Source organism: Canis lupus, chromosome 8 (genome assembly GCF_003254725.2).
Source record: "Canis lupus dingo isolate Sandy chromosome 8, ASM325472v2, whole genome shotgun sequence".
NCBI classification, from domain to species: Eukaryota; Metazoa; Chordata; class Mammalia; order Carnivora; family Canidae; genus Canis; species Canis lupus.
In genome coordinates, this window is record NC_064250.1 from 29,848,396 (window position 1) to 29,870,394 (window position 21,999).

The 21,999-nt window shown below is 36.2% G+C and overlaps 1 long non-coding RNA gene across 1 annotated transcript; it reads left to right on the top strand.

Moving 5' to 3' along the window:
- The first annotated feature begins 6,200 nt into the window (after nt 1-6,200).
- LOC125755565 (uncharacterized) lies at nt 6,201-16,252 on the top strand. Its single transcript, XR_007412335.1, has 3 exons — nt 6,201-6,695; nt 7,435-7,583; nt 14,202-16,252. It is a non-coding gene; the product is annotated as an uncharacterized LOC125755565 (long non-coding RNA).
- The last annotated feature ends 5,747 nt before the right edge of the window (nt 16,253-21,999 follow it).

Consider the following 21,999-nt stretch of genomic DNA (forward strand, 5'->3'; position numbering starts at 1 on the left):
CTCTCAACAACAGCATTCCACATAATCTTATGAAGTGTACATGGGGCAGTAACTAAAATAGACAGTATTCTGAGTCATAAAATAAATTTCAAAAATTTTAAATGGATTTAAATATTTACAGAGTATTTTTTTCTGAAAACAGTAACATTAAACTAGAAATCAACTATGGAAAATATTTCTGGAAAAATCATAAATAGAAATTAAACAGCACATATCTAAATAATTCGTGGCTCAAGGAATACATCACAAAGGAAGTTGTAAAAGAGTTTTATATAAATGAAAAAGAAAATACCATGTGTTAAATTGTAAGACTGGTCTAAAATAGTACACTTAAAGAAAAATGTATAGCATTTAAAAAGTATAATATTATAGAGAAAAAGTTAAAGTCTATGATCCAAACTTCCATCTGGGGAAATTAGAAACAGGAAAGCATCAGTAATTAAGTGGAAAGAAGTAAAAATTAAGAAAGTACAGAAACTAATAAAATATAAGAAAAATGAAACTACCAAAGCAATAGAGAAAATCAATAAACCCAAAAGCTTATTTGAGAAGGTCCATATATTGATTAAAAACCAGAAAGAATGATCAGGAAAAAGCAAAACAAAATATGAATCACTATCCACAATAAAAAAAGGAATAGAACTACAGAGCCTGCAAATGTAAAAGAAATATAAGGCAATATTATGAACAACCAAATGCCAACAAATTCATCAGTTTGATGGAATGGATGAAATTTTTGAAACACAAAGTATCAAAGCTAACTCAAAATAGATGAGCTAAATCATCCTACATCTATTTTTAAAAAAGAAAACATTCTTTTCTTTTTTAGGTCTGGATAACTTTTTGAGGTCTGGATAACTTCATTGATGAATTATACCAGGCATTTAAGGAAGAAGTAATACCAACTATATAAATTCTTCCAGGAAACAAAAGAAGAAAGAATATTTCCCAAATCATTTTGGGAGGTTAGCATTAACCTATTACCAAAATAATAGAAAGACATTACTTGAAAACTATTAGATCCTTATCTTTCATGAACATGGTTGCAAAAATCTTTACCAAAATATTAATAATTTGAACCCAGCAACATATAAAAAGGATAATATATCCAGACCAATAAAACACATATGATATGCTCTTCTCTGAATAAAATCTTAAAATATCTTTAAAAAACATACTAGAGCTAATAAATGTATTTAGCAAGGTTACATTGTTAACAAAAGATTGACATACAAAAATCAATTGTATTTTCATATGCCAATAATTAACAATTTGAAATTGAAATTTAAAAAACAATATCATTGGAGTGCCTGAATGGGTCAATTGGTTAAGCATCTGTCTTCAGGTCATGATCATAGGATCGTGGGATTGAACCCCTCATCAGGCTCCCTGCTCAGTAGGGACTCTGTTTTTCCTTCTCTCTCTGCCCCTACCTACCCCTGCTTGTGCTCCCTCCCTCTCTAAATAAATAAATAAATAAATAAATAAATAAATAAAATCTTTAAAAAAATAAAAAAGCAGTATTGTTTATAATAGCATAAAAACCTTAAATATGGATAAATTTAACAAAAGCTGTGTAAGACATGTAAAACTGAAGATATGTAAAACTGAAAATTACAAAACATTACTGTAAGTAATGAAAGAAGACAAATAATGGAGAGATCTGCTGTAGTGATAGATTGGTAAAATTTTAAAAATATTTTTATTTATTTATTTGAGAGAGAGAGAGAGAGAGAGCATGAGCAGGGGGAAAGGAGGGAGAAATGGGCAGAGGAAGAGAAAGAAGCAGACTGCTCCCTGAGCTGGGAGCCTGATACAGGCAGGACTCGATCCTGGGACCCTGAGATCATGACCTCAGCTGAAGGCAGACACTTAATTGAGATACCCAGGTGCCCCAAGATGTGAATTTTCCCCAAATTTTTCTATAGAGTGAATGAATTCCCAAACAAAAATCCCAGCAAAACATTGAGAATCTGATTCTTTAAGTTTTTAATTAACATACTATGTAATATTAGTTTCAGGTGTACAATATAGTGATTCAACACTTCATCCAGTGCTCATCTCAAGTGCACTCTTCAATCCCCTTCGCCTATGCCCCATGCCCCACCTGCCTTTCCTCTCTCTGGTAACCATTAGTTTGTTCTCAAGAAAACTCTTGAGAGTTTCTTGGTTTGCCTCCCTCTCTTTTTTCTCTCTTTGTTCATTTGTTTTGTTTCTTAAATTCCACATGAGTGAGATCATATGGTATTTATGTTTTTCTGACTGACTCATTTCACTTAATATTCTCTACTTCCATCCATGTCATTGCAAAAGCCAAGATTTCATTTTTTGATGGCTGAGTAATATTCCATTGTATATTTACACCACATCTTCTTTATCTATTCATCATTCAATGAAAAATTGGGCAGTTTCCTAATTTGGCTATTGTAGATAATGCTACTATAAACATCGGGGTACATGAATCCGTTTCAATTAGTATTTTTGTATTCTTTGAGTAAATACCTAGTAGTGCAATTGCTGGATCAGGGTAGTTCTCTTTTCAACTTTTTGAGGAACTGTTTTCCAGAGTGGCTGCAACAGTTTTCATTCCCCCCAACAGTGCAAGAGGGGTCCCCTTTATCCACATCCTCACCAACAACCAGTTGATTCTTGTGTTTTTTATTTTTGCTATTCTGACAGGTGTGAGGTGATATCTCATTGTAGTTTTAATTTTTATTTACCTGATGATCAGTGAAGTTGAGCATCTTTTCATGTGCCTGTTGGCTATCTGTATGGCTTCTTTGGAAAAATGTTTATCCATGTCTTCTGCCCATTTTTAATTGGATTATTCATTTTGAGGGTGTTTGAGTTTTATAAGTTTTTTATATATTTTGGATTGGATACTAACCCTTTATCAGATATGTCATTTGTGTATATCTTTTCCCATGCCATAGATTGCGTTATACTTTTGTTGATTGTTTCCTTTGCTGTGCATTAGCTTTTTATTTAGATAAAGTCCCAACAGTTCATTTTTGCTTGTTTCCATTGCCTCTGAAGTATCTAGAAAAATGTCTCTATGGCTGTTGTAAAAGAAATTATTGCCTGTGTTCTCTTCTAAGATTTTTATAGTTTCAGGTCTCATGTTTAGGTCTTAATCCATTTTGAATTTATTTTTGTGTGTGATGTTAAGAAAGTGGTTCAGTTTCATTCTTTTGCAAGTTGCTGTCCAGATTTTAGCACCATTTGTTGAAGAGACTTTTTCCCACTGGATATTCTTCCCTGCTTTGTTGAATATTAATTCACCATATTGTTGTGGGTTCATTTCTGGGTTTTCTATTCTGTTCCACTGATCTATATGGCTATTTTTGTTCCAGTACCATACCGTTTTGATAATATCAGCTTTGAACTACTACTTGAAGACTGAAACTTTGAAGCCTCCTGCTTTGCTTTGCGTTTTCAAGGTTGCTTTGGCTATTTGGGGTCTTCTGTGGTTCCATACAAATTTTGGGATTGTTTGCTCTAGCTCCGTGAAAAATGCTGTTGGTATTTTGATAGGGATTGCACTAAATGTGTAGATTTCTTTGAGTAGTACAGACACTTTAGCAATATTTGTTCTTCCAATCTGTGAGCATGGAATGCTTTTCCATTTCTTTATGTCATCTTTAATTTCTTTCATCAGTGTTTTATAGTTTTCAGAGAATAGGTCTTTCACCTCTTTGGTTAGGTTCACTTCTAGGTATCTTATTGTTTTTGGTGCAGTTGTAAATGGATCAATTCCTTAATTTCTCTTTCTGCTGCTTCAATACTGGTATATAGAAATGCAACAGACTTCTCTATGTTGATTTTATAACCTGTCACTTTACTGAATTCATTTAACAGTTCTAGTAGGTTTTTGATAGGGTCTCATTTTTTTCTATAAAGAGTATCATGTCATCTGCAAATAGTGGAAGTTTTACTTCTTCCTTGCTGATTTGGATGCCTTTTATTTCTTTTTGTTGTCTGATTGCTGTGGCTGGACGTCCAGCATTATGTTAAATAACAGTGGTGAGAGTGGACATCCCTGTCTTGTTTTTGGCAGAAGCTGATTCTAAAAGTTGTATGAGAACTCAAGGTACCTAAAGCAATCTAAACACTCTTGAAAAGGTAGGAAAAAAGTTGAAGGATTTATATTATCTGATTTCAAGTTTTACTGTGATGCTACAGAGATTAAGATAGTGTGATATAGACATATAGATCAATGTAATAGAATAGGGAGCTCAGAAATAGATGGCATATAAATGGTCAATTGATGTTCAATGAAAGGGCTAAGATAATTCAATGCAGATAGTTTTTTTAACAAATGGTGCCAAAACAATCAGATATTTATATGGAAAATATTAACTTAGAAACTTTACCTCACATCACATATATATAACTCTCAAAGGATTAAAGACCTAAACATAAGAAATAAAACCATAAAATTTCTAGAAGAAGACATAGGAGAAAATTTTTGTAACTTTGAGTTAGTAAAAAAAAACCCAAAAACTATATAGAGGACACAAAAAAGCATGAACCATGAAAGAAAACTTCATAAATTGGACATTAGAATGAATCATTTTTCCTTCAATAGACATTGTTAAGGAAATAAAAAGAGGCACCACGCAGTGGAAGATAGTTTTGCAGAATATATATTTGATAAAGAATTTGTACTCACAATATATAAAGAAACTTTACAGCTCAATAAGCAAGAACATAAACAATCCAGTCAAAAAATGAGCAAAAGATTTTAAAAGACATTTCACAATGAAGATATATGAACACAAATAAATACATATTCAATATTAAGAGTCATCAAGGAATTTTACATTAAAATTACCATGAGCTTCTACTGCCTACTCAATTGAATGGCTCCAATTAAAAGACTGATAATACCAAGTATTGACAAGTATGCTGAGCGACTGGAACTCTCATACATTATGGTGAGAATGCAAAACTTTGCAACCACTCTGTAAAACATTTAGACAGTTTCTTATAAAGTTAAATTCAGATTAACCATATGACTTTGGAATTACACTTATAATCATTTACCCAAGAAAAATGAAAACATAGGTACACATAGGCTTATGTGTAAATATTCATAGCAGCTTTTTTCATTAAAACCTCAAATAGAAAACTACTCAATATTCATTAATAGGTAAGTAGATACATGTGGTTGGTCTATGTAACGAAACAACATATAGTAGTAAAAAGGAACAAACTACTGATACATGCAACAGCATGCATGAATTTCAAAAGCATTATGCTCAGTGAAAGAAGCCTTTCACAAAGTAGTATATACTATACAAATTCGTTTATATGAAATTATACAAAGGGAAAAACTATAGTGATGAAAAGCTGATCAGTGGTTGCCTGGGGCCAAAGGTAAAGAGAGGGGCTTAAGTGGAAAGGTGCAGAAAAAGAGGGGACTTTTGGTCTGATGGAAATGTTCTTTATCTTGATTGTGGTACCAGGCTACCATGTGTAAGTATGACTGCTTACATTCATCAAAATTCTGAACTGTTAAGTTAAAGTCAGTGAATTTTACTGAAATTAAACCTTGGAAAGCTTATTTTTCAAAAGATCTTTATTTAAAAATCCAAATTTTGAAAATCACAACCTAAACTTTTTTAAAGATTTTATTTATAGCACATGTGGTATGTACGGGGGGAGGCAGAAGGAGAGAGAGAATCTCAAGGAGACTCCCCACTGAGCATGAAGCCTGATGCAGGGCTCAATCTGATGACCTTGAGATCATGACCTGATCCAAAATCAAGTCAGTTGTCTAATCGACTGAGCCACTCAGGCACCTCTAAAATTTTGTTTTATGTTACATTTGTGTGACATTGTATTGTAGGCCCTGTGTTTGTCAGAATACCATAGGTAGAGCTTGATGTCCATCTTGGTGTGGTACTTTGTTTTATTATCACAATCTTGTCTTTGCTCCTTTTTTTAATTAAAAGTTTTTATCATAAGTCAAATTTCACATAAAAATTGGAAGCCAACTTACTGCCATCTTGCTCAATTTAGGATAGCCAGTTTTTGCCCTAAGAAGTACAACTGTGAAGCCCACAAGCTTCCTCCATTTTTTTTTTCTCTTGAGGGTTTGAAAACCCTGTGGCAGAGGTAGGTCAGGAACACAGTGGTGAGCGCTTCAGGGAGAAGATAGAAGCTGTTCCCTCCTTTGGCGACTCTCACACCTGGGATACTGGAGTGTGATTACCCAACAAGAAACAATCAGGACAGTTCATAATAGTGAAAACTTCATCATTAAGGGTAGGATTAACATTTGGGAATCACTGATCTGTGACACTGAGGTTACCATTTGGAGCATAAAGTAGTGATTTTATAAAGGATTTGAAACAGCCCATCATGGACTTGAATCCTGGTTCTGACAGTTCTTACGTGTGTGCTGTTAGGTTCAGCTTGCATATCTTCAAACTGCAGAGCCATATACCTACCTCACCTCATTGATACGAAGATTAAATGAAATAATATATGTAGAATGCTTAGAACTACAGTGCCTGACACATAGTAAGTGCTAAATAAACAGGGGCTATTTCTTTTTTCTTTTTTTTTTTTCTTTTTTTTGCATTCTGTAGGATTACTCTGTCCTAGGACCATAGGGAACCTTGAAAAAAGGTGTTTGAGATGTTTGAGATCATGGAAGAGAAAGGCAGAAGCCCAGGGAGAGCAGCCAGGTAGGAAGAAACTACAGAGTAGAACAACTTGAAATTGTCTGCCAGGAGATGGGACTTAGCAATATGGGGAAATTTGAAGCAAGTATGGCTGGGCTGCTCTAGCACAGGATCTTTAACTCATGATATCCATTTTTTTTTAAAAGATTTCATTTATTTATTTGACAGAGAGAGAGCACAAGCAGGGGGAGTAGCAAGCAGCAGGAGAAGCAGACTCCCTGCTGAGAAGGGAGCCTGATGCAGGCTTGATCCCAGGACACTGGGATCATGACCTTAGCTGAAGGCAGATGCTTAAGTGACTGAGCCACCCAAGGCGCCCCACGATATCCATTTTTTATTTTTCCTTGGCTCATTTCTTCTATTTGCTTGTCAATTTTCAACTTGTTTTCTTACATTTAAAAGACACTATTCTAGTAAGTCTGTTTAAAAAAAGACATAGGAGAAATTTAAAGGTAGATGTGTATAAGTCCCTAACTGGTTGACTTTATGTTAATCAAAAAGGAGATTGTCTTGGATGGGTTTGATTTAATCAGCCAGAAGGCCTTTAAAAGAGGGGTTAAGATCTTACTAAATGAAGGAAGCCAATTTGAAAAGGTTACATACTACATTATGCAGAAAGACCAGTGGTTGCCTGGGGCTTGGGAGAATGGAAGGATGAATAGGTGGAGCACTGGGAATTTTTTTTTCCAGATTTTATTTATTTATTTATTTATTTATTTATTTATTTATTTATTTATGAGAGACATACAGAGAAAGGAAGAGACATTGGCAGAGGGAGAAGCAGGCTTCCTGCGGGGAGCCTGATACTGGACTCAGTCCCAGGACCCCGGGATCACTCCTTGAGTTGAAGGCAGACGCTTAACCACTGAACCACCCAGGTATCCCACACAGGTAATTTTTATGGCAGTGGAACTACTCTGTGTGATACTGTAAGGGTGGATGTATGTCATTATACACTTATCGAAACCTATAGAATGTATGACACAACCAGTGAATCTGAATGTAAACTATGGATTTTGATTGATAATAATGTGTCACTATTGGTCCTTTGATTGTAACAAATGTACCATCGTGGTGAAGAATGTTGATGGTAAGGGAGGCTGTATATGGGTGGGGAAAGGGGTGACTGGGAAATCTATACTGTTTTTTTTGTGAACCTAAAACTGCTCTAAAAAATAAAGCTCATGAAGTTTTAAAAAATAAACCAAAGCTCCCACAATCCCACCACTTTTAGAAATATTCTTACTTTTGTATAGTGATCCTTGTGCACATACACACCCAGCTCTGGATAGTTGTGACTACTGAGGGATGATCACTTGACTGCACCAGAACTATTTAATTTATTTGTAAGCTGTACTAGATACCACACCTTAATGGATAAACAGAGGGTAGAAAGCTAACATTTATGGAGCATTTACCAGGTACCAGGCCCTGTGCCAGGTGCTTTACACATTTTATTTTATTTAATCCTTTTAACAACCTTATGAGATTGGTGTTATTATCCCCACTTTATAGGGAAGCAAACTATAATTTTAAGATAACTCAATTACTAGATAACCAAAGATCATCCTTGGACAAGCTTAGATGTTACTGGTCATATACCCACCCAAATTTTCTTATGGTAGGAAGAATAAGTCAAAATAATATTTAGTAACATGGGTTTTATGAAACTCCATTCTCAAAGGAAGTTAAAAAGTAGATAGATTACAGATAGATATTGATAGCCATATATAGATATAGATACATCTCTCTCCCTTTTTTTTTTTACTTCTAAAAGTTTGAAGTCACCCTAGGTGAAAATTGGAAAAGCTTCTTTCCTATAGAACATCTCAAGGCTTTGACATACTAATAAACGCTGTGAATTTCCATCTTTTCCCATTTTTTGGAGAAAGAGTACGGCAGCACTAGTTTGGGAAACTACAACATCAAACACACTTTGGGAAATGCCGACCCATAACATTATCCATAATTTATTTAGTGAACTCACTAGTTAATTGTAAGAATTTCCAAAATATATTCCATGACAGCGTCCATAAAAAATTCCCAGTTTCATCTTATTATTTATTTTATCAAATGAATAATATACCTTGGGGTTAAGCCATAAAATGATGTAGAAGCATAGAATTGTAGGTCTGGAAGAGATCACAAGAACTCAATAGGTCACCTCCCAGGCTTCAGAGAGGACCACACCTAAGCCATCATGGACAGATGGGTATCTAGCTTGTTGTAAAAGACCTCCAGGGAAGAAAATTCCATAACCTCCCTGTAACTTATTCCAGATGCCCAAGCTCTTCTGAGAAAATGAGGAGTTCCCTGAAGCTCTTCTAGTCTATTGTGCAAGTACTGTGCGCTTTATCATCATGGTAATATATTATATGCAGGTGTTCAGGTTTTTAAAAATGGTACTGGTGAAGGTAAGATGAAGATCTCTATATCTATATAGACATAGACATATAGATATATAAGATATAGAAAGATATATCTTCTACCTATCTACAAATATATATTATCTATCTGTTAGGAGAGAACACAGAAATTAAAAATGTCATCTCAGAATTATCTTTGGCTTCTATCTATTTTCAATCTCAATTAGTCTTCTCATCCTATAACTTACTACTTTCTCCTTTGAAATGTCTCTTGATTCAATTGCCTCCTCTTTTTCCCTTGCCACCCATACTTCAAGCTCTTTCTTGGAGCTTGCATCTCTCAAATAATTCTTGACTAATTTCCCTATCTCTGGACTCTCTTCCTTTTCACTGCCCCCCTCAGTGCTAAAGCATTCATCTTTACAGTGCAACTCTATCATGTCACTAACATTTTTGGTGACTAACACTTTTGGTGACTTCTTATTGCCAACACTCTAAATGTGAGCTTCATAGACTGGCTTATATGGTTTGGCTCCAAATTCCCTTCCCAGTCTCATCTCTGGTTATTCTCCACTACACATTCTACATGTTGCTCACAGTGGACATGCTTTCCTGACCCTATGGATTTTCATGCTTTTTGTGCCTTTGATTTTTTCATTCCTTCTGCCTGAAATTGCATTCCTTCCCTCTTTGTGGTATTCTTGTTCATCCATCAAATCTTAGCTCCATTGTGAAATCTGCTTCATTCTCTCTAGACCAAACTCATTATTTTATCACATTTTTGCTCTTTAAAACTTTTGCATCTACCACACTCACATCCCTTAGAAAGTTAGGTCATAAACTGTAGCAGCTAGTCAACCAATGGGTAACAGGACATTGATATGTGCCAGGGAGAGGGGCAATGGGCATACAGTGAGCCCAAGGGAGGCCAGGTGTGACTATCTGATCAGCAAAGGAACATGGTGATCATGAAGATAATGGTGAATGTGAGAGCGAAAATCACATGAAGACCCCACTCTGGGGAGGGGGAAGGCTGTCTGTCATCCAGGGAGGATAGGCAAGCACAGGGCTAAGGGCAGGGCAGGCAGCAGCTCCCCAACTTCATTACTATCCTCAGAATTAGGGATGAGCAGTGCCAAGGCCAAGAACTTCAGAGGAAAGGAAAAGGCCACACTGTCCATCCATAGCACATCTCAAGCACAGCTCAAATGTAGTTTTACACTACAGCGATTTGTATCTCTTATGGTCAGAGCACCTATCTAGCCTTGCAGTTGTTCTCAGGAGCTCTGGCTGGGAGAAGAGGGAGTATGCCAACTTGGCAACACTGAAGGAAGCTGATTACTTGAGGACAATCCAAATAAATTGCAATGATGAGTATACTTAAGTGTTGTTGGATAATTGAATTAATATATGAACTAGAAATGGAAGGGTCTCTTTGGAAATAACCATCTAAGAATGTGTCAATAGTTGAGAATCGATTTCACCATAGGGACATAAAACAGATGCCCTGAAACACCCCAATTTACACATCAAAACAAATATTTTTCTTTTTTTCTTTAAAGAGGTTACATTAGGTGGCTGCACTCCTAGGACAATAATATTGCCATTTCTCTTCTGTTCTAATTTTTTGAAGGCCTACCTGTGCTAGACTCTGTTATAAGTGCTTATACTTTCTAATCTACCAGCATTTGTAGGAGGAAAGCATTGTTATCTTCATTTCAAAGATTAGAAAACTAGGTAATTTGCCCAGCATGGGTAGCAGACGTGAGCTGTGGGCAAAGCCTGTGGTTGCTCAAACTCTAATCTGAGACTTAAGTTTATATTCTTCTGATTCCGCCATCTTGACTTAAAACATTTTGGGAAGAAATGCTTTTAGAACCTAAGGTACAGTCATTTGATATACTCAATAGTAACAAACATTCTTACTTTCAAGATAAATGTGAGTTTTAAAAACAATAAAAAGATTTTTGGAATCAACGTTGGTGAAAATGATGGGAAATTGTGGGTATATCAATATAATTTGGGACCAAAAATGAGGTGTGACTCTGGAAGAAATACGTTGAACACTTTGTATAATTTTTAAAATGAAATAAAAGATTTAAATTTTATTTATTTTTTATTTTTTATTTTTATTTTTTTAATTTTTATTTATGATAGTCACACAGAGTGAGAGAGAGAGAGGCAGAGACACAGGCAGAGCGAGAAGCAGGCTCCATGCACCGGGACCCCAACATGGGATTTGATCCTGGGTCTCCAGGATCGCACCCTGGGTCAAAGGCAGGCGCCAAACCACTGCACCACCCAGGGATCCCAAGATTTAAATTTTAAATATCATTGGCTTTGGAGTTTCTTTCTTTTTTTTTTTTTTAAGATTTTATTTATTTATCCATAGACACAGAGAGAGAGGCAGAGACACAGGCAGAGGGAGAAGCAGGCTCCATGCAGGGAGCCCGACGCGGGACTCGATCCGGGGTCTCCAGGATCACACCCCGGGCTGCAGGCGGCGCCAAACCGCTGCGCCACCGGGGCTGCCCGGCTTTGGAGTTTCTAAACATCACAGACCCAAGAAAAGTGGGATTTGGTGTAGAAAGTGTGGATATTTTAATTTTATTTCAAATCTATAATCTCACCATTGACAAATTTTAGGATTGGGAGGGCTGTTTTAGGTCACTGCCTTTTTTTCCCTCCCAAATTCTATATCAGCAAGTGGCAGAGCAAACCTTTGAACCCTAGACGGTCAGGCTCCAATTTCTGTCCACTGTACCTTCTGGCCCTCAAACACTTTGGGAAGTGCTTTTAGAGCCCAAGGCCCTGGCTAGTAAGCCTTCATCCTGTGCGTAAAACCTCTGAGAATGATGGTCAGAGACCTCATCTCTGACTCGAGTAGAACGCAAACATCCTTTTTGTTATATTGAGCAAAAATTCATCTCCATGTCATGGGTATTTCAGGATTTTGAGAAATGGCTGTGATTTCATGAGCCCAAAGGAATAAGTTCATTTAGATATATTCTAAAAAGGTGTGTGTCAAACAAAATTAAAGTTCCAAAGCAGATAAACCTGATCGCCCCTTGCCAGGCTGGTGTTTTTTTAGCATTGCCCAGCCCAACTTTTAGAGTAGACTCAAATGAAAAGCACCGAAATACTTTTCTGACTTTTCCATATTTAGCACAACACCACACAAAATTGCTAAATACCATATAACCACACTTACCATCCTGGGGCCTATAAATTCAGAATTCAGACACTTGATTACAAACCGCAGAATGACTCTGTTTAAGAAATAGTATGTGGTATTGCAAGGGAACTGCCCCTAGTTAGATGTTCTTCTGGTTATTAACTTAGTAACATGGCCTTTTTTACTCTCTCTTCTTTCTCAATCCTTCTACCATGGCTGTCATCTCCAATTTCTGGTACAATCATGTGTGTATTGGGGAGTGTGTATGCCTGCAAGGGTCAGGGGAGCATTTTCTGTCATAATTATAGTCCAAGAGGAAAATAAGCACATGCGTTTTTGGTTTTGCAGTAAAATTCCATAGCAAACTGGGAGTCAATCATCAATTTTCAGGAGGGTGAAGATATGATGGAAAATTCACTCTTCTCATCTTAGGGTGGCCCAGGCATCTCTGTGGTGTTTTGTTTTGTTTTGTTTTGTTTTGTTTCTCTAATTCAGCTGTGAAGAGCTCCCTGTCTCTTAGTATTCATAGCTATTCTCTTCTGTTCCCTACTTTTACACCAACCTCTGATCAGACCTGTTAGGCACTATAAAGTGTAAATGATGGGAATCCCAACCTACGTTTTATATTTTTATAGAGATCGGAACTGTAAGCTAACCCAATGTGTGTGGCGATCTTCCCCACACACACGCTCAGAGAGCCACCTCAGAAACCCTTATAAGTCACTTCCCCACCAAGCAGAGCTTTCTTCCACCCTTTATCAAGGCCTCTATTGCTGATAAACTTATTTAAAGAGGTTAGAAAATTATAAAATTTTAAAAATCCTTAAATTTTCTTTACCACAGAATTTCAGTTGTTAAATATAAATCCCTCATTTTATCTGTCTCTGAGAGTAAATGTGTCTTATCTTTCCGTAGCCATGCCTCCACACCACTAAGTATTCTTTCATTCGTTTAAAAGCTCATATTGACACTTTATATGTTCCAGAGATATGCTTATTTTGTTTTACTTTCTAAGAATAAAGTGTAAAGCTGTAAGGTGCTTCACTTTGCAGCCATCTTAGAAAGTGGATATCATTCTCTTCATTTCACACTTAAGACAACTACAACTTGAGTATATGTGCAGCCAAAGTGACTATGGTGAAGACAACTACAAGTGAGATTATAGAAGTTATATATCTTACACACAATCCTGGAGTTATGGTAGAGGCAGGATCACATCCCATCCCTTTAACCACTATTATCAGAAAATCTAGACTGCGTGAGATGAAAACTTCTGTATCAGCACGAGCTTTTGGAGGCCAGCAATAGATACTGATTCTGCCTTATTGAAAAAAAAAAAAAAAGACAATGAGGAGCTCATAGAAACTGGGAGTGCTGGAGAAATCCAGGCTCAGAGGCGCTGAAATCAGGAGCAATACCAAAGTCACACTGTAAAATAGGTCCATGGAGGATGGCCCTGGAGCCGCTGCTGATGAGCCCTAGATATGCACTTGAGCTATGAACGCAAATGACCCCAGGCACTGAGCACAGCTGCTGGCCCTGATGCTCTTTTGCTTTGAGAACTTGATCTCACAGCAATGGCCTCCACTGCCAGAGAAGACCTATCCCAAACCTTGGTCCCTTGCATCTTTACCGCCCCCCCCCCCCGTCAAAGATTAGAATCGGTGCATTTGATTGGTGGAGCCTAGATCACATGCCCACATGCGAGCTGCAAAGGGGACTGGGAAAAGTGAGTTTGGGGGCATTTTTAGCTACCGTGCTGACAGAAAGTGTTTGCCTCCCACCAAACCTATAAGGTGGATAATTGCCCATTGGGAATGTGGTGTAGATCTTGGCAGCTGGAAGGAATGAAAGATGCCCACTCCACCTAAGAAGTAGAGTAGTAGGTTTCACCAGCACCACACAGCTACTCCTTCATCCACATGAGTGTAAGATGCCCCTTCTCCCCCCACCTCCCCATGATTCTAGGGTCATCCATACGTACAGCAGGGCTTTGTGGTTTGCCAGAGCATTCTGTGGACGATGAATGGTGTCAGCAGAGATCCTGAGTCATGCATGGCTACTATTTAAAAAGAAGACAGAAGAAGAATTTAAGTAGTTTTGAAAGATTGGTGCTGGTGAATCAATGCTCTGTGGATTGAGGCTAAAGAACATTGTGTCCAGAGAAACTGCATTTTGGATGAAAAATAAAAGAAGAGCTTCTGTAAACTTGTAATTACCCTTCTGGTGTGCTCGTGGTAAATGCCAACAGTACGGATGTCAGCTTCCAGCTTGGGCCAATTTGTTGACCGGATCCATTTTCTTTTCACCAGAACTCATCTCCCAGAGGTCCTTGACTCTAAAAAAGAAAGAAGAGAAATATCTCTATTAGGAGAAGGATAATAAATCTCGCCTGTCATGGACATCTGTTATGTTTCTCTGCTTAGCATTCATTCTTTCTTCTTTCATTACCAGCATTACAGTATTCCTCTGGGAATGACCCTTCCCTCCTGGTTCTAGGGGGTGTTCATGTGACCCATGAACACCTGTACGTGGTGATTGATTCAGGAGAGAATATGTGATACAGAACATCCCAATCAGAACATTCCAGGTCTTTCGTGGAATTACTGGGAATGAAATTTCTCTCTACTGGAATTCTGGAGCTGGTAGATTGTGTATGGACCTTCTGACAGACATCTTGCTGTGAAAAGGAGAGAGCCTATCTAAGAACAGAGCCAACAAAGATACGCAGGCAGATATTTAAAAGTGAATACTTACAGCATTATTTTAACATCTAGATCAAACCAAACTTGAGACCAATAACCTTGGGCTTTTCAATTACCTGAACTGATGAGTTATTTTCCTTAGCCCAATGTAAGGTGGGCTAAAATGCAACAAAGGAATCTTAACTGATTCATTGACTTTGTTTATTAATTCTGAGAGTTCTGGGTTGCGTTGGTTCAAGAAGAAACCTGATAACTACTCGTCTTGAATGCCGTAAAAAAGGCTCATAGTTTGTGCAGAGAATTGATTTTCGTCCAACATTGAGAGTCTAGGATTGTAAGAATAAAGACAAATGAGAAGCATTTGTTAAAATACATTAGATGCTATCTCAGAAAAAGATAATGATGGGCTTGCCATTTAGCACAATAAAAAACGTTACCCAAATTGGGTTAGTAACTATTTTAAGTTCCATTTAACTTCTCGTGGTAATGCTTTTCATAAGTACTTTGTAATTTCTAAGTTTGTGAGGCTTAAATAATTATGTAATTACTTTGCAACGACCACAAAACTCCACTCAGATTTTGTAGCTACTTTAAGCCATGTTAAGTTTTTCATTATAAATTATATTATGTTTAGTACATAATTTATAGTTTGTATGAAAAGAAGAATCATATCATGCAACTATTCTGTAATAGCATAGCAATTACTCCTATATTGTGGTAACTTCCAGTGTAATGGATATTTCTTTTGTAATTACAGAAATGATAACATCAAATCCAACAATTTCCTGATGATAACATTTATAACTATAAATTCAACCGTAACTCAGTTGCTTCTTTGTGGCCATTTTAGCTGAGCAAGAAAATAAGTGGTGCAAACTGTTTTCCTGCCACTTCAATATTACAAGTATACAGTACAGGAACTGGAGCTTGGAAATAGATCATGTGTAATGAGATCAAAGTGTATTATTTGCCTCCATTTATACTCTGGCAACAAATAGGCCTTGATCAGCTACAACAGTTCAAGATCAAGGAATCATGCAGGAAAGTTATATTTTATTGTAACATAAACCCAGTTGACAAACTACCCTGAAAGATGTGGTGTGAAAGACAGGCTTCCGTATGTCCTGGAAGGAAAGTGAAAGCACAGGATGTGGGATTAGAAACCTGAGTGGAAGTCTGACTTTGCTACTTCCTAGCTAGGTGATCTTACCAACGGCACAATCTCTGAGTCTGTTTCTTTTTCTATAGATTTGGCAGACCCTGTACTTAGTCTTATAAGATTTGTTGCAAAACCAAATGATATAATGCATTGGAAGAATTGTGTCAAATAATAAATATGAAGTACTCTTAAAGAAGAAAGCCCTTTGTTCTCATTTCACTTATTTAGTTGGAAATAAAACACTCCCTTCATAAAAAGTTTATAATAAAAGATTTAAAAAATTAGTGCCTACTATGCAATACTGCACTATTGCAAAGAATTTATGCTGGCTTCTCTCTTTTTTTGGTACAATCTGGACTTTTCCCAAGAACTTCTATATATTCGTTTTCCCTTAATAGATGTAATGTTTGAGGACCTTTGAATTTTTACTTTATTAGTGAGACTCTTAGACAATAAGAAAAAAATACATATAAATGGGAAGTTATTTCTTCATCAGATGGTTCAGGTATGGCATACAATGCAACTCCCCAATCAGCTTCTAGAAAATAAGTATCTGAGTCTTACTGGGGTGATATTAGTGTAATTTAAAACTTTTTAAATTAGTGTAATTTTAAGAAGTATGAGAAGTTATTTTTTAAATATAACCAGTTATTTAATCTTACACAGATAGTTTCAGTTTGTTGATAGCCTTCAAATTACTAAGTAGTAAGTTTCCTACTTGTTGTTTATTTGGTAAAATATAAAGTGCAATGTGCATTTACTTTTGTCTTACATTTAAAAGAGATCCACTTTATTATTCTAGACTGGAAAGGAGGAATTTTAAAGAGATATAAAAGACTTCTACAGAGCTTTGAACTTTTATTATATGTAAATGTCTGTATTGATACCATGAGTATAAAATTTCAACAGTGGTTTTATGGGTTCTTTAGAGGTGAATGGGAATAAAGAATCAAACCATCTTCCCTTAAGGATTAAAGAAAAAAAGCAAAATCTTTCCAAGTTGAGCTCTTCCCTTATCAACCTTGAGTATTGAAAGTGTTCTTATTTCATAAGAGGTCAGAGGTTCTAGTAACGTTGGATATGGCTGGACCAGGAATGTCTTTTTACTTGCATTAAGCATTAAGGAGGTATAACCTGGTACACTGAAGAGCTTATGCATTTATATTTCTGGCTCCCTGATGATTCAGTCAAATCTTTTGTTAATTTTCTTCTTAATTATATTTCTGTATTCTCTTTCTGAACCTATTGTAACTACGTACCACAGATTGGCCAGCTTAAACACCAGAAATTTATTGTCTTACAATTCTGGAGACTACAAGTCCAAAATCAACTGTTGGCAGAGTATACCTCTCATCTCTGTATAATACCCCCTTCTAATTCACGAATTGCTCAGTTCTGAGTAAATTGTTTAGTGCTGTAGACAAAGTAGCCAGCACTAAAAACAGAAGCATCATCTTGTTTGATCTCATATGGAAGTTTCTCAGCTATTTTTAATTCCTACAGATGCACCTGTTATTATTTAATGGTCAATGTCACTGTTAGTATATAAAGATCTCTAATTAGTCTATGTATATATGACAGAGACTTATAAATATATTTTCCTTTCATCAGAATGATAGAAATATACAACGGGAAAAAAAACCATACCATATCCCAAAGCTAGTTGCTGTCTATCAAAAGTTGGAATTATTGCTATATTATTCGGTACAAATATCATTTCATAAACCTAAGTGCAGAAAATAAAATTTTATTGTTTTTTATTTTGTTTTTTTTTTTAAGATTTTATTTATTTATTCATGAGAGACACACAGAGACACACACACACACACACACACACAGGCAGAGGGAGAAGCAGGATCCATGCAGGGAACTGGACATGAGACTTGATCCTGGGACCCCAGGATCACACCCTGAGCCAAAGGCAGGCACTCAACCGCTGAGCCACCCAGGGATCCCCTGTTTTTTTTATTTTGAATCTAAATTCTGCCAAGATGACAGAGACCCAATTTCAACCAGTACAGGGTTTTACCTGATTATCTTCAAGGTACAGTCAGGTAAGGATGTTTAAGTGTTAGAGAGGGTCCATTCAATCCTCAGGTATTTGTCCATACAGATAGCCACCAAGTCAGTTGAGTTTTGATGAAGATGCAAAGAAAAGTCAATGAAAATATGATGATATTTTCAACTAATAGGGCTGAAATCTATACTTTAAAAACCAATACAAAATATGGGGCCATGGTCCATAAAAGACTTACAAAAACCCAAAAGAAAAGGACTTACTTCTCTCTGTAGATTTCCATTCCCAATGCTCTAAGTCACCTTTTCTTGGCCCTCACTATGACTCAACAACACAAAATAAGCCATCTTCCTACGAGAGTTCAGGCTTCCAGAGTTTTGCTATGTTCATATAACATACTTTTTATGTCTACTGGAATCTGAAAATTGTCTTCATTTCCGTAGTTTTTCATTGGGAGTATTATCTTTCTCCAATTGATTTCTAAGAACCCTTTAAATCTGTAGGGTATTATACTTGTGTTTGACACATAGCATTCAAATATTTTTTCCAAGCATCCAAATATATTTTCTTACTTGCTGCTTAATTTGGCTCACATAGTGTTTGACATATAAGGGTTTTCATTTTTATGCAGACAAATATGTAAATCTTTTCATTTTTGGCTATACTCTTATTCTGAATTCTATTGCAGAGCTTCAAAGTATCCATGAACCCTTCAGAAATGTATCTTAAAATTAGATGTACACATAAGTGTATAAGAGATACATATAAAGTAGTTTCAATTTTCCTTTTATACATTTTTATAAACTTCAATATATAGTTTTCTGGTGCAATATAGTTTGGCACGAAAATCTTTCTTTTTTCTTTCCAAAAATCTTTCTTTTTTTTTTTTACTTTTATTATTTTTTTTTCGAAAATCTTTCTTTACATAAACATTCCTAAACTCTTTGAAAGAGCATTGGCAATTACAAAGAAGTTATAGACATGAATTGCAGAATTCTAGTGCAAACAATTAATTAATAAAAAAGACTTAGAAGATATGATTTATCTATCTCTAATCCCTTATTCTAAGTATTTCAAAGCATTTAATAGGCACCATGATAGTTTACTATTGTCTGCATCAAGTGGTAATTTTAGAGTATTTATGTGATGAAGCTTGCATAGCTAATCATTTTGAAGTCTAGAGCCCAAAATGATAATCAGCTCAACAGACACATAGACACATAAGGTAAGGTGGACATTTCTGAATTAATTCTGTTAAAAGGAAAATGAACAGCAAGCTGCTGAAACTCAGTTTCCATGGTAAATTTGTTCCAGAAATTTTTTAAGAGTCCTCGTTCATGATACCTCCCCTAGAATAGGCTGATAAACAGAAAAGAAATGGGGAGTTACTGATGTTGAAAGTGATAAGAAGATTTAACTATAGTTGCACATTACACAGATGGGTAATTTGCATGTTGAGCCATCTAATCTTGAATTAGCTTGGACATGCTACGACAAATTTTCTAGAAATCTAGTGTTTCAGTTATTGGAAAGAACCCAACAATCTAATCCCAACACAGTGTCATGTTTCATTGCTGAATAAGTCAATGCATAACATAGAATTAAGAGGCTCATTAATTATATTATCATAAATATTAGAGTAGAAAAAAAGGCAAATTGGGTATCTTGAGGTAATTAATGGCTTTGGAGATGAATAGCCAACTTAAGGCTGTTAACAAATGCAAAGAAAAGCTTTGGAACCCATGTTCTTTGGGAAAAAAAATCACAGGGCCTGAGATGTTACTTACGTTTGCCACTCTTCACCCATATTTTTGGCTAGACTTTTTTTTTAAGTCTTATTAAAAACCAAAAATGAATAATTACAACTCTTAATTTATATCAACACATATGAGGAAAATACCTGCTATTTGCCAAGAACAGCTCTAAGTGGGACCAGCTTAATAGAACTTGCTTTGAGATATCACTCTACTCTCTTCTCAATATGTCCCCTCCTCCTGACCAGATAGTACTATTTTACAATAGTGCACACAGAGAAGGAAAGGCCAAAGGGAAAATTCTTTTCTAATTATAGATGATGATTCTTTAAGTTTAAAGATCATGGATAATTTTAAAATAGCCCAAGACGTCATGGCTCTGGAGATAATCTACACAATTAATTAAATGTAGGTAAGTGTAATGTCTATTCCTTTAGACAGTTTGTAGATAGCAATTCATATCAAAGCTTATTTGTGGGTGCCTAGGTGGCTCAGTCGGTTAAGTACCTGCCTTCAACTCAGGTCATGATCCTAGAGTTCCAGGATTGAGTCCTCCAACAGGCTCCCTGCTCAGCAGGAGTCTGCTTCTCACCCTATTCATGCTCGCTCTTTCTCTCTCTCATTCTTTCTGTGTCTTTCAAATATAAATAAAATCTTTTTTTCTTTAAGTTTATTCTTAAGGACAACATTCTATAAAGTCAGCAACTGGATAACAATCTATATTCAGTCAAATGAACCTTATACTAATAACTCTAAAGTAAAGAGTTTGTAATTGTAATCTTAAATAATGATCCACAAATTAGAAATTATTTCCAGTCTCAGATCACAGGAAGAATATAAGCATCAAGGCACAAGTAATACAACAGCAATTTAACAGGTTGTCATGCACTATTTTTTTTAAGATTTTATTTATTTATTCATGAGAGACTGAGAGAGAGAGAGAGAGACAGAGAGAGACAGAGAGAGAGAGAGAGAGAGAGAAAGAGAGAGAGAGAGTCAGAGACACAGGCAGAGGGAGAAGCAGGCTCCAGGCAGGGAGCCTGACATGGGACTCCATCCCTGGTCTCCAGCATCACACCCTGGGCTGAAGGCAGCGCTAAACCGCTGAGCCACCGGAGCTGCCCTCATGCACTATTTTTAAAGGGAGTATGAATGAAGATGAACCCTAAAAATATTTTCAGTATACACTCTAAAAGCAAACCAATTCATGCCTATTCTGAGAAAGCTTCTCTAAAAACACGTGTCTGCACTGAAGAGCATCAGCCACTTCTGATGAAGGAGCAGATCTTCATTTGCAGCAAATGCCTTATTTTTATTTTTTCAAAGGAATGATGTTAAGGTCAAAATCAATGATCTCAAGTCAAATATCCACTTCCCAAGATTATTATATAATCAGCTATGTCCTAGGTTTTTCTAGAGACTGAAACCAAGGTCCCTACCACTTGGCATTGGGATGAACAATCTTAGCCATTTTCCTGATGTGCAGGTGTGTTCCAGTGCACAGTACCCTGTCTTCAGATTCCAGCTCAACATTTAAACAAGGAGAAAAATGAACTCGCTCTTTGCCCTCCTGAGAGGAAAGCTGGTGTCAGAAAATATCAGTCATATTTCCAAGCTAAAACTAAGTTCAAAGGTGGCTTCTTACATTCAAGAATGCCCCAAGCTTAGAGTCTCTCCACCATTGGAACTTCATGGGGGATGTGGAAAGCCAAGAACGTCTGAGAGGGCTGTCCATAGGGATACACAACTGGAAATATCAAAAAGTCCTCATTAGAACACCTATCACCTATAACATAGTCTATATTTTTGTGGCCCCCAAAGATTATGATATAGAAATGTCCTGGTGAATCTCAAAAGTTAGAGATGCAGTGCAGTGACTTATCTAACTGGGGATATATCCACATTCACATAGAAAAATTTGGATTAAATGACCATTGGGAGATTAGAAATATTCAGAGTTAAAAAAAGATATTTTGAGTACAACATTAAAGAAATAAGTGTTTATTTTATATTGTATCCACCATCTTTTTGATATGAAAGTGACACTATTTGGACTAAGCTCCAAGCAGCATGTGAGGTCTGGGAATTTAATTTAGAGTTGAAACATGTTGGAGATTTAGAAACCCTCTGG